The following is a 13,233-nucleotide window of genomic DNA, read 5'->3' as shown; positions in this document are numbered from 1 at the left end:
TTTACTGTAGGGCACTGTTTAACTGGAGTGTTTACTGGGGGGCACTATTTAAAGGACTTTTGCTGTAGGGCACTGTTTAAATTGTCTGTTTACTGTAGGGCACTGTTTAAGTAGAATGTTTACTGTGGATAGTCTGTTTACTGTAGGGCACTGTTTAAATAGAGTGTTTACTGGAGGACACTGTTTAAATAGACTGTTTACTATAGGGCGCTGTTTAAATAGAGTGTGTTCTGGAGGGCACTATTTAAATGGACTGTTTACTGTAGGACACTGTTTAAATAGTTTTTACTGTAGGGCACTGTTTAAATAGACTGTTTACTGGAGGACACTGTTTCAATAGACTGTTTACTGTAGCGCACTGTTTAAATAGAGTGTATACTGGAGGGCACTGTTTATATAGACTGTTTACTGGAGGGCACTGTTTAAATAGTGTGTTTATTGGAGGGCACTGTTAATTAGACTGTTTACTGGAGGGCACTATTTAAATAGAGTGTTTACTGGAGGGCACTGTTTAAATAGACTGTTTACTGGAGGGCACTGTTTAAATAGTGTGTTTACTGGAGGGCACTGTTTAAATTTGAATGTTTACTGTAGGGCACTGTTTAAATAGACTGTTTACTGCAGGACACTGCTTAATTAGACTGTTTACTGTAGGACACTGTTTCAATAGACTGTTTACTGTACCGCACTGTTTAAATAGAGTGTATACTGGAGGGCACTGTTGAAATAGACTGTTTACTGGAGGGCACTGTTTAATTAGAGTGTTTACTGGAGGGCACTGTTTAAATGGACTGTTTACTGTAAAGCACTGTTTAAATAGACTATTTACTGGAGGGCACTGTTTAAATAGACTGTTTACTGGAGGGCACTGTTTAAATAGTGTGTTTATTGGAGGGCACTGTTTAAATAGTGTGTTTATTGGAGGGCACTGTTAATTAGACTGTTTACTGGAGGGCACTATTTAAATAGAGTGTTTACTGGAGGGCTGTTTAAATAGACTGTTTACTGTAAAGCACTGTTTAAATAGACTGTTTACTGGAGGGCACTGTTTAAATAGACTGTTTACTGGAGGGCACTGTTTAAATAGACTGTTTACTGTAGGGCACTGTTTAAATAGACTGTTTTCTGGAGGGCACTGTTTTAATAGTGTGTTTCCTGGAGGGCACTGTTTAAATTTGAATGTTTACTGTAGGGCACTGTTTAAATAGAGTGTTAACTGTCGGGCAATGTTTAATTAGACTGTAGGACACTCTTTCAATAGACGGTTTACTGTAGGGCACTGTTTAACTGGAGTGTTTACTAGGGGGCACTATTTAAATGGACTGTTTACTGTAGGGCACTGTTTAAATTTGAATGTTTACTGCAGGACACTGTTTAATTAGACTGTTTACTGTCGGACACTGTTTAAATAGACTGTTTACTGTAGGGCACTGTTTAAATTGACTGTTTACTGTAGGACACTGTTTAAATAGAGTGTATACTGTAGGGCACTGTTTAATTAGACTGTTTACTGGAGAGCACTATTTAAATAGAGTATTTACTGTAGGGCACTGTTTAAATAGTGTGTTTACTGGAGGGCACTATTTAAATGGACTGTTTACTGGAGGGCACAGTTTAAATAGAGTGTTTACTGTAGGGCACTGTTTATTAGACTGTAGGACACTGTTTCAATAGACGGTTTACTGGAGGGCACTGTTTAACTGGAGTGTTTACTGGGGGGCACTATTTAAATGGACTGTTTACTGTAGGGCACTGTTTAAATCAAATGTTTCCCGTAGGGCACTGTTTAAATAGACTGTTTACTGTATGGCACTGTTTAAATAGACTGTTTACTGTAGGGCACTGTTTAAATAGACTATTTACTGGAGGGCACTGTTTAAATAGAGTATTTACTGGAGGGCACCATTTAAATTGACTGTTTACTGTAGGGCACTGTTTAATTAGACTGTTTACTGGAGGGCACTATTTAAATAGACTGTTTACTGTAGGACACTGTTAAAATTGACTGTTTACTGTGGTGCACTGTTTAAATAGACTATTTACTGTAGGAAAGTGTTTAAATAGACTGTTTACTGTAGGGCACTGTTTAAATAGAGTGTTTACTGGAGGGCACTATTTAAATGGACTGTTTACTGGAGGGCACTGTTTAAATAGACTGTTTACTGGAGGGCACTGTTTAAATAGAGTGTTTACTGTAGGGCACTGTTTAATTAGACTGTTTATTGTAGGACACTGTTTAAACAGTGTTTACTGTAGGACACTGTTTAAATAGACGGTTTACTGTAGGGCACTGTTTAACTGGAGTGTTTGCTGGGGGGCACTATTTAAATGGACTGTTTACTGTAGGGCACTGTTTAAATTGACTGTTTACTGTAGGGCACTGTTTAAGTTTAATGTTTACTGGAGGGCACTGTTTAAATAGTCTGTTTACTGTAGGGCACTGTTTAAATAGACTGTTTACTGTAGGGCACTGTTTAAATAGAGTGTGTACTGGAGGGCACTATTTAAATGGACTGTTTACTGTAGGACGCTGTTTAAATAGTTTTTACTGTAGGGCACTGTTTCAATAGACTGTTTATTGTAGGACACTGTTTCAATAGACTGTTTACTGTAGGGCACTGTTTAAATAGACTGTTTACTGTAGGGCACTGTTTAATTAGACTGTTTACTGTAGGGCACTGTTTAATTAGACGATTGACTGTAGGGCACTGTTTAATTAGACTGTTTACTGGAGGGCACTATTTAAATAGATTATTTACTGTAGGGCACTGTTTAAATAGTGTGTTTACTGGAGGGCACTATTTAAATGGACTGTTTACTGGAGGGCACAGTTTAATTAGACTGTAGGACACTGTTTCAATAGACGGTTTACTGTAGGGCACTGTTTAACTGGAGTGTTTACTGGGGGGCACAATTTAAATGGACTGTTTACTGTAGGGCACTGTTTAAATTTGAATGTTTACTGTAGGGCACTGTTTAAATAGACTGTTTACTGTAGGACACTGTTTAAATAGACTGTTTACTGTAGGGCACTGTTTAAATAGACTGTTTACTGTAGGGCACTGTTTAAATCGACTGTTTACTGTTGGACACTGTTTAAATAGACTGTTTACTGTAGGGCACTGTTTAAATAGACTGTTTACTGTTGGACACTGTTTAAATAGACTATTTACTGTGGTGCACTGTTTAAATAGACTGTTTACTGTTGGGCACTGTTTAAATTGACTGTTTACTGTCGGGCACTGTTTAATTAGACAGTTTACTGTAGGGCACTGTTTAAATAGACTGTTTACTGTAGGGCATTGTTTAAATAGACTGTTTCCTGTCGGACACTGTTTAAATGGAGTGTTTACTGTAGGGCACTGTTTAAATAGACTGTTTACTGGAGGGCACTGTTTAAATGGACTGTTTACTGGAGGGCACTATTTAAATGGACTGTCTACTGTAGAGCACTGTTTAAATAGACTGTTTACTGTTGGCCACTGTTTAATTAGACTGTTTACTGGAGGGCACTATTTAAATTGACTGTTTACCGTCGGACACTGTTTAAATAGAGTGTTTACAGTAGGGCACTGTTTAAATTGACTGTTTACTGTAGGGCACTGTTTAAATGTACTGTTTATTGTAGGGCACTGTTTAAATAGACTGTTTACTGGTGGACACTGTTTAAATAGACTGTTTACTGTAGGAAAGTGTTCAAATAGACTGTTTACTGTAGGACACTGTTTAATTAGACTGTTTACTGTAGGGCACTGTTTAAATAGTGTGTTTACTGGAGGGCACTATTTAAATGGACTGTTTACTGGAGGGCAATGTTTAAATAGAGTGTTTACTGTAGGGCACTGTTTAATTTGACTGTTTACTGTAGGACACTGTTTAAATAGTGTTTACTGTAGGGCACTGTTTAAATAGACTGCTTACTGTAGGAAAGTGTTCAAATAGACTGTTTACTGTAGGACACTGTTTAATTAGACTGTTTACTGTAGGGCACTGTTTAAATAGTGTGTTTACTGGAGGGCACTATTTAAATGGACTGTTTACTGGAGGGCAATGTTTAAATAGAGTGTTTACTGTAGGGCACTGTTTAATTTGACTGTTTACTGTAGGACACTGTTTAAATAGTGTTTACTGTAGGACACTGTTTAAATAGACGGTTTATTGTAGGACACTGTTTAAATAGACGGTTTACTGAAGGGCACTGTTTAACTGCAGTGTTTACTGTCGGACACTCTTTAAATAGAGTGTTTACTGGAGGGCACGATTTAAATGGACGTTTACTGTAGGGCACTGTTTAAATAGACTGTTTACGGTAGGACACTGTTTCAATAGACTGTTTACTGTAGGGCACTGTTTTAATAGACTGTTTACTGTAGGGCACTGTTTAATTAAACTGTTTACTGTAGGACACAGTTTAAATAGACTGTTTACAGTGGGGCACTGTTTAAATTGACTGTTTACTGTAGGACACTGTTTAAATAGAGTGTTTACTGGAGGGCACTGTTGAAATAGACTGTTTACTGAAGGGCACTGTTTAAATAGAGTGTTTACTGGAGGGCACTGTTTAAATAGACTGTTTACTGGAGGGCACTGTTTAAATAGACTGTTTACTGTAGGACACTGTTTAAATAGAGTGTTTACTGGAGGGCAGTGTTTAAATAGAGTGTTTACTGGAGGGCACTGTTTAAATAGACTGTTTACTGGAGGGCACTGTTTAAATAGAGTGTTTACTGGAGGGCACTGTTTAAACAGAGTGTTTACTGGAGGGCACTGTTTAATTAGACTGTTTACTGTAGGGCACTGTTTAATTAGACGATTTACTGTAGGGCACTGTTTAATTAGACTGTTTACTGGAGGGCACTATTTAAATAGACTGTCTACTGTAGGACACTGTTTAACTAGAGTGTTTACTGGAGGGCACTGTTTAAATAGACTGTTTACTGGAGGGCACGATTTAAATGGACTGTTTACTGTAGGGCACTGTTTAAATAGACTGTTTACTGTAGGGCACTGTTTAATTAGACTGTTTACGGTCGGACACTGTTTCAATAGACTGTTTACTGTAGGGCACTGTTTAAATAGACTGTTTACTGTAGGGCACTGTTTAATTAAACTGTTTACTGTAGGACACTGTTTAAATAGACTGTTTACAGTAGGGCACTGTTTAAATTGACTGTTTACTGTAGGACAATGTTTAAATAGAGTGTTTACTGGAGGGCACTGTTCAAATTGACTGTTTATTGTAGGGCACTGTTTAAATAGACTGTTTACTGTAGGACACTGTTTAAACAGAGTGTTTACTGGAGGGCACTGTTTAATTAGACTGTTTACTGTAGGACACTGTTAAAATTGACTGTTTACTGAAGGGCACTGTTTAAATAGTGTGTTTACTGGAGGGGACTATTTAAATGGACTGTTTACAGGAGGGCACTGTTTAAATAGAGTTTACTGTAGGGCACTGTTTAATTAGACTGTTTACTGTAGGACACTGTTTAAATAGTGTTTACTGTAGGACACTGTTTAATTAGACTTTTTACTGGAGGGCACTATTTAAATAGACTGTTTACTGTAGGACACTGTTTAAATAGAGTGTTTACTGGAGGGCACTGTTTACATAGACTTTACTGGAGGGCACTGTTTAAATAGACTGTTTACTGGAGGGTACTGTTTAACTAGAGTGTTTACTGGAGGGCAATGTTGAAATGGACTGTTTACTGTAGGACACTGTTTAAATAGAGTGTTTACTGCAGGGCACTGTTTAAATAGACTGTTTACCGTAGGGCACTGAGTAAATAGAGTGTTTACTGGAGGGCACTGTTTAACTTGAGTGTTTACTGGAGGGCAATGTTTAAATGGACTGTTTACTGTAGGACACTGTTTAAATAGAGTGTTTACTGCAGGGCACTGTTTAAATAGACTGTTTACCGTAGGGCACTGTGTAAATAGAGTGTTTACTGGAGGGCACTGTTTAAATAGAGTGTTTACTGGAGGGCACTGTTTAAATAGACTGTTTACTGTAGGGCACTGTAAAAATAGACTGTTTACTGTAGGACACTGTTACAATTGACTGTTTATTGTAGGGCACTGTTTAAATGCACTGTTTATTGTCGGTCACTGTTTAACTAGACTGCTTACTGTCGGAAAGTGTTTAAATAGAGTGTTTACTGTAGGGCACTGTTTAATTAGACTGTTTATTGTAGGACACTGTGTAAATACTGTTTACTGTAGGACACTGTTTAAATAGACGGTTTACTGTAGGGCACTGTTTAACTGGAGTGTTTACTGGGGGGCACTATTTAAATGGACTGTTTACTGTAGGGCACTGTTTAAATTTGAATGTTTACTGTAGGGCACTGTTTAAATAGACTGTTTACTGTAGGGCACTGTTTAAATAGACTATTTACTGTAGGGCACTGTTTAAATAGAATGTTTACTGGAGGGCACTGTTTAAATAGTCTGTTTACTGTAGGACACTGTTTAAATAGTGTGTTTACTGGAGGATACTGTTTAAATAGACTGTTTACAGTCGGGCACTGTTTAAATAGAGTGTTTACTGTAGGGCACTATTTAAATGGACTGTTTACTGTAGGACACTGTTTATATAGTTTTTACTGTAGGGCACTGTTTTAATAGACTGCTTACTGTCGGGCACTGTTTAAATAGACTGTTTCCTGGAGGGCACAGTTTAAATAGACTGTTTACTGTCGGGCACTCTTTAAATAGAGTGTTTACTGGAGGGCACGATTTAAATGGACTGTTTACTGGAGGGCACTATTTAAATGGACTGTCTCCTGTAGGGCACAGTTTAAATTGACTGTTTACTGTAGGGCACTGTTTAAATAGTCAGTTTACTGCAGGGCACTGTTTAAATAGACTGTTTACTGTAGGGCACTGTTTCAATAGACTGTTTACTGTAGGGCACTGTTTAAATAGACTGTTTACGGTAGGACACTGTTTCAATAGACTGTTTACTGTAGGGCACTGTTTGAATAGACTGATTTCTGTAGGGCACTGTTTAAATAGGCTGTTTACTGGAGGGCACTGTTTAAATAGACTGTTTACAATAGGACACTGTTTAAATAGAATGTTTACTGTAGGGCACTGTTTGAATAGACTGTTTACTGCTGGACACTGTTTAAATAGACTGTTTACTGTAGGGCACTGTCTAAATTGACTGTTTACTGTCGGGTACTGTTTAAATAGAGTGTTTACTGTAGGACACTGTTTAAATTGACTGTTTACTGTAGGGCACTGTTTAAACAGACTGTTTACTGTAGGGCACTGTTTAAATAGAGTGTTTACTGTAGGACACTGTTTAAATTGACTATTTACTGTAGGGCACTGTTTAAATGGACCGTTTATTGTAGGGCACTGTGTAAATCGACTGTTTACTGTCGGACACTGCTTAAATGGAGTGTTTACTGGAGGGCACTGTTTAAATGGACTGTTGACTGTAGGGCACTGTTTATTTAGACTGTTTACTGTAGGACACTGTTCAAATAGACTTTTTACTGTCGGACACTTGAAATAGCTGTTTACTGGAGGGCACTGTTTAAATGGACTGTTTACTGGAGGGCACTATTTAAATGGACTGTCTACTGTAGGGCAGTTTAAATTGACTGTTTACTGCAGGGCACTGTTTAAATAGACTATTTACTGGAGGGCACTGTTTAAATAGACTGTTTACTGTAGGACACTGTTTAAATTGACTGTTTACTGTAGGACATTGTTTAAATAGACTGTTTACTGTAGGACACTGTTTAAATTGATTGTTTACTGTAGGACACTGTTTAAATAGAGTGTTTACTGTAGGACACTGTTTAAATAGACTGGTTACTGTAGGACACTGTTTAAATAGACTGTTTACTGTAGGACACTGTTTAAATTGATTGTTTACTGTAGGACACTGTTTAAATAGAGTGTTTACTGGAGGGCGCTGTTTAAATCGAGTGTTTACTGGAGGGCACTATTTAAATGGACTGTTTACTGTCGGGCACTGTTTAAATTGACTGTTTACTGTAGGGCACTGTTTAAATAGACTGTTTACTGTATGGCACTGTTTAAATTGATTGTTTACTGTGGGACACTGTTTAAATAGAGTGTTTACTGGAGGGCACTGTTTAAATTGACTGTTTACTGTAGGACATTGTTTAAATAGACTGTTTACTGTAGGGCACTGTTTAAATAGACTGTTTACTGTAGGGCACCATTTAAATCGACTGTTTACTGGTGGACACTGTTTAAATAGACTGTTTACTGTAGGACATTGTTTAAATAGACTGTTTACTGTTGGACGCTGTTTCAATAGACTGTTTACTGTAGGGCATTGTTTAAATAGACTGTTTACTGTAGGGCACTGTTTAAATAGACTGTTTACTGTTGGACACTGTTTAAATAGACTATTTACTGTGGGGCACTGTTTAAATAGACTGTTTACTGTAGGGCACTGTTTAATTAGAATTGATACTGTCGGGCACTGTTTAAATAGACTATTTACTGTAGGGCACTGTATAAATAGAGTGTTTACTGTAGGACACTGTTTAAATAGGCTATTTACTGTTGGACATTGTTTAATTAGACTTTATACTGCAGGGCGCTTTTTAAATAGGCTGTTTACTGTAGGACGCTGTTTAAATAGACTGTTTACTGTCGGGCACGGTTTAAATAGAGTGTTTACTGGAGGATGCTGTTTAAATAGACTGTTTACTGGAGGACGCTGTTTAAATCACTATTTACTGTAGGGCACTGTTTCAATAATGTGTTTACTGGAGGGCACTGTTGAAATAGACTGTTTATTGTAGGGCACTGTTTAAATAGACTGTTTACTGTAGGACACTGTTTAAATAGACTGTTTACTGTAGGACACTGTTTAAATAGACTGTTTACTGTAGGACACTGTTTAAATAGACTGTTTACTGTCCACAGATGTGTAGGTTGGGTGCAGTTGTGGGGACAGAGAAGAGGATTGGGCCACAGTAGGGTGTTCTTGCAGAAGGTCGGTGCACCCAATCTGAAACCGGCAGTGAGCTGTAATCCGCTTCCCACTGCGGCTTCCGTCCACAGATTTCCCTGATGTTAAGAGAACCTTAGTCTAACATGAATCCAGGATGCACCTCATGGTGTATGGTCCGATTGGCCTCCTTGTGCACTGTCAGGATTCGATGATTCTATATGCCCCCTCCCATGTTGGCAACCCCTTCAGTTGTCACAATCTCATCGCACCATCATCCATTTTAACATTGGGTCAAACCCACCCTCCGCCCAATCACCAACGTTTCACTTTTCCCACTTTTCTCAGACGCCGACACGGCTTCCAAGTGATTCATCTGGAACATTTTCAAACTGAAGTGATGGACCACTGTCTGAAACTACCGCTCCCCGTTTCTCGACCCAAATGACGTGACCAAGTGCGTTCGAAAATCGCCATTGTGTTTCTTCAATCAGATTTCCATAAGGTTCTGTGCGGAATTACGGGACGATAAGGAATAGGGTCGGGGCTGGGCTATTTACCCCCATCTCCGCCATTCAATAAGGTAATGGATGGCGTGGTTGTTGATTTAATGTCACTCGTCTCTCCAGCTCACAAAAGCCTTGGCTTCCCGCGAAATAAAATCTCCCCGCCAAACTGAGCTTTGAACGTGTTCAATGAACTGGCCTCCAGTTCCTCCTGGAGACGACAATTCCTCAGACTAGCAACCCTCTTGAGACCTTAAATGAAGACCCCATTTGGTTTATCGTGTGCCTCCGATTAACAGATTGGCCCAGGAGGGGTGGGAATCATCGCCTCAGCATCATCATGGCTAAGCCCCCTCATGATCTCGCGCTAAATTTCAATGGGGACAGATCCAACATGCTTACCGTTTCTCCATAACACAATCCCACGTGCCTGGAGTCAGCCTGACACTCTGTAAGCTGATGCCAATACCACCAATTAATTGGAGTAAAGCTGTACGCCCTGCTGTAGTTATGGTCTCACCAATAATCCTGCAGCGAGACTTCCCTACTTTTATACTCCATCCCCTTGGGATCGTGCCATTCACCTAATTATGTTTTCTTAACCTACGTCCTTTTTCTTGTCGGCCATGTACAAGGATAGCCATATCCCTTTAAAACGCAGCGGTCCGCTGTCTCTGGATGTAGCACAGTGGTTAGCACTGTTGCTTCACAGTGCCAGGGTCCCAGGTTCAATTCCCGGCTTGGGTCACTGTCTGTGCGGAGTCTGCACGTTCTCCCCTTGTCTGCGTGGGTTTCCTCTGGGTGCTCCGGTTTCCTCCAAGTCCCGAAAGACGTGCTGTTAGGTGAATTGAACATACTGGGGCAGTACAGTGGTTCGCACTGCTGCCCCACGGCGCCGGGGTCCCAGGTTCGATCCCAGCCCTGGGTCACTGTCTGTGTGGAGTTTGCACATTCTGCCCGTGCCTGCGTGGTTCTCACCCCCACAACCCAAAGATGTGCAGGGTAGGTGGATTGGCCACGTTAAATTGCCCCTTAATTGGAAAAATGAATTGAGTACTCTAAGTATTAGACATTCTGAATTCTCCCTCTGTGTACCCGAACAGGTGGCGGAGTGTGGCGACTAGGGGATTTTCCAGTAACTTAATTCAGTGTTAATGTAAGCCTACTTGTGACAATAAAGATTAGACAATATTCCGTTTCCCTCATTCCTGTGGGCAACATGGCATTTTCCCACATTGCATCCCGTCTGTCAATGTTGTACCCACTCACTTAACCGAGAGATATTCCTCTGCACACTCTCTGTGCCCCCAGCCGCACATCCTTCCCTGTCTATCTCCGCATCATCTGCAAGTTTGGGTATAAAACACTCGTTTTCGCCTCGTGCACTTCATTCAATATGGATTGTAAACAGTTGAAGTTCCAGCTCGGATTCCTGCGACACTTTGCCAAGCTGAAAATGACCCATTTGTCACAACCTCTTCCCATCAGTTACCCAGACATCCATTCGAGCTCAAATAAAAACTCCAGCAACAACCTGAGCTCGTATTTTCTGTTGTCATCTTTTAGGTGGCACTTTTATCGACTGCTGTTTGGGAATCTAGATATGCTTCATCTACTGGATTCCCTTTATCCACCCTTCTGGTTAATTCCTCAAAGAACTCTAATCAATTTGTCAAACACGATTTCCTTCACAAAATCTTGTTGACTGGCCTGAAAGTAATGCTGTAATTAGTTAACTTCTCACTGAAGTAGTCCTCGTCTCCTTCAGGGTTCTGCTTCTGAGAGGGAGGGAGGGAAACCCGGGAGGGCCAGTTAAACCTGCAACACAAAATGTTCATCCAGAGGCTTACGGCTTCATTAAAATGTAGAAATTGCTTCCTTGGAGCTGGTTGCTGCCCGCTTCCCTTTACTGTTCTAAAACCAGCAAAGATGCATGTTGAGATGCAATTGAAGGTTTAAAAAAAAAAAAATTATTTCTTCCTCTGACCCTATTCATAACTTATGCTTTTCTGGCGTCAAGACCATGCACTTACACCCTAGCCCCAATACTGCACCTGTTTGATCAGTGATAACTAGCTTCAGTCTCAGTCAATTTACTGCCAATTTTGATCCTGTCTCGGGGAAGGTGTGGTCTCTCCACCTGCACCACTCGCTATATCTGGTGTCTATGGCAGCGGTGGGTCTACCGGCTATTGTAACCAACAAACAAAGAACAAAGAAATGTACAGCACAGGAACAGGCCCTTCGGCCCTCCAAGCCCGTGCCGACCATGCTGCCCGACTAAACTACAATCTTCTACACTTCCTGGGTCCGTATCCTTCTATTCCCATCCTATTCATATATTTGTCAAGATGCCCCTTAAATGTCCCTATCGTCCCTGCCTCCACTACCTCCTCCGGTAGTGAGTTCCAGGCACCCACTACCCTCTGCGTAAAAAACTTGCCTCGTACATCTACTCTAAACTTTGCCCCTCTCACCTTAAACCTATGCCCCCTAGTAATTGACCCCTCTACCCTGGGGAAAAGCCTCTGACTATCCACTCTGTCTATGCCCCTCATAATTTTGTATACCTCTATCAGGTCGCCCCTCAACCTCCTTCGTTCCAGTGAGAACAAACCGAGTTTATTCAATCGCTCCTCATAGCTTATGCCCTCCATACCAGGCAACATACCAGCAACCGACATCATAACGGTGGTGAATCTATTACTTCCCATATTGTTTCCTGCACATCACGCCGGTGTGGGGTGTAAGTGTGTGCTGAGTCAGGCAGCCACAAAGTGCTGTGTCTGGTTCACAGTCACTTTCTCCTTTGTTTTAACCCCATTACTCCCATTCCGTTCAATTCTGTGGTTCTGACAGTCGGACACATTTTAGTCGCCTGTCGAGTCCAGAAGGGACTGAGGGGTCCGAGGAAGGAAGAGAATAGCAGTGACCCAGAGGTGAAGGACGTCTATAATTTTGCTCTTCACCATACCCGGCAGCTTCATACTTCCGTGGGTCTCACGTTATAGAATTCTTAGTTTACGCTCACAGGAAAGGCACCGGTGCTCTGCAACAAATCTGAATACGTCTTGTTTACGGGATGGCTCAGTCCAAGTTCAGGGAGCAGTTCAAGCTCGCGGTGAAATATCCAGTTACATCAGTGAGTCAATTCATGGACAAGCAAATAAAGTGAGAGAAGCAAATGGTCTACGCAGCCCACAGAGAGGGCAACCCGGAGACACAGGGTAAAGCACTGGGGACCCGGGAGTTCGAATCCCACCCAGGGCAGATGGTGACGTTTGAAGTCAATCAAAATCTGGAATTGAACGTTGAATGATGACTGGTTGAAGGGGCAGTTAGGTTTAGTCAATGAATGCTGGCCCAGCCAGACGGCCCACGAATGAATTTTAAACACGTGAAACAGTTCAAGGCTGCAGTGCTGATCCCCAGACGCCCTGATAGGCACCGACACCTGAATCACCGGCGATAGCGAGGATAGTGGAAGCCGAGGGGCGCGATTCTCCGAGCCCCGCGCCAGGCCGGAGAATCGCCGTGACCACGCGGCCCCGATGCCCGATTCTCCGGGGTGCAGAGAATCGCCACCGTTTGCGCCGGGGCCGCCGATTCTCCAGCCGATGTGCCGAGCGGGAACGGCAGAGATCCGCCAGCCCCGTTCGCTGCCGGCGGGAACTCTGCGCGAAGGGTCGGGGGGAGGGTTGGGGGGGGCGGGTAAAAGCGCTCCTTCACCGGGTTGGGGGGGGGGCTCCGATGGGGTCCAGCCTGCGATCGGGGCCCACC

The sequence above is a fragment of the Scyliorhinus torazame genome, chromosome 4 (assembly GCF_047496885.1).
Source record: "Scyliorhinus torazame isolate Kashiwa2021f chromosome 4, sScyTor2.1, whole genome shotgun sequence".
Taxonomy (NCBI): Eukaryota; Metazoa; Chordata; class Chondrichthyes; order Carcharhiniformes; family Scyliorhinidae; genus Scyliorhinus; species Scyliorhinus torazame.
The sequence above is the reverse complement of the archived record's forward strand: the minus strand, read 5'-3'. Positions refer to the sequence as shown.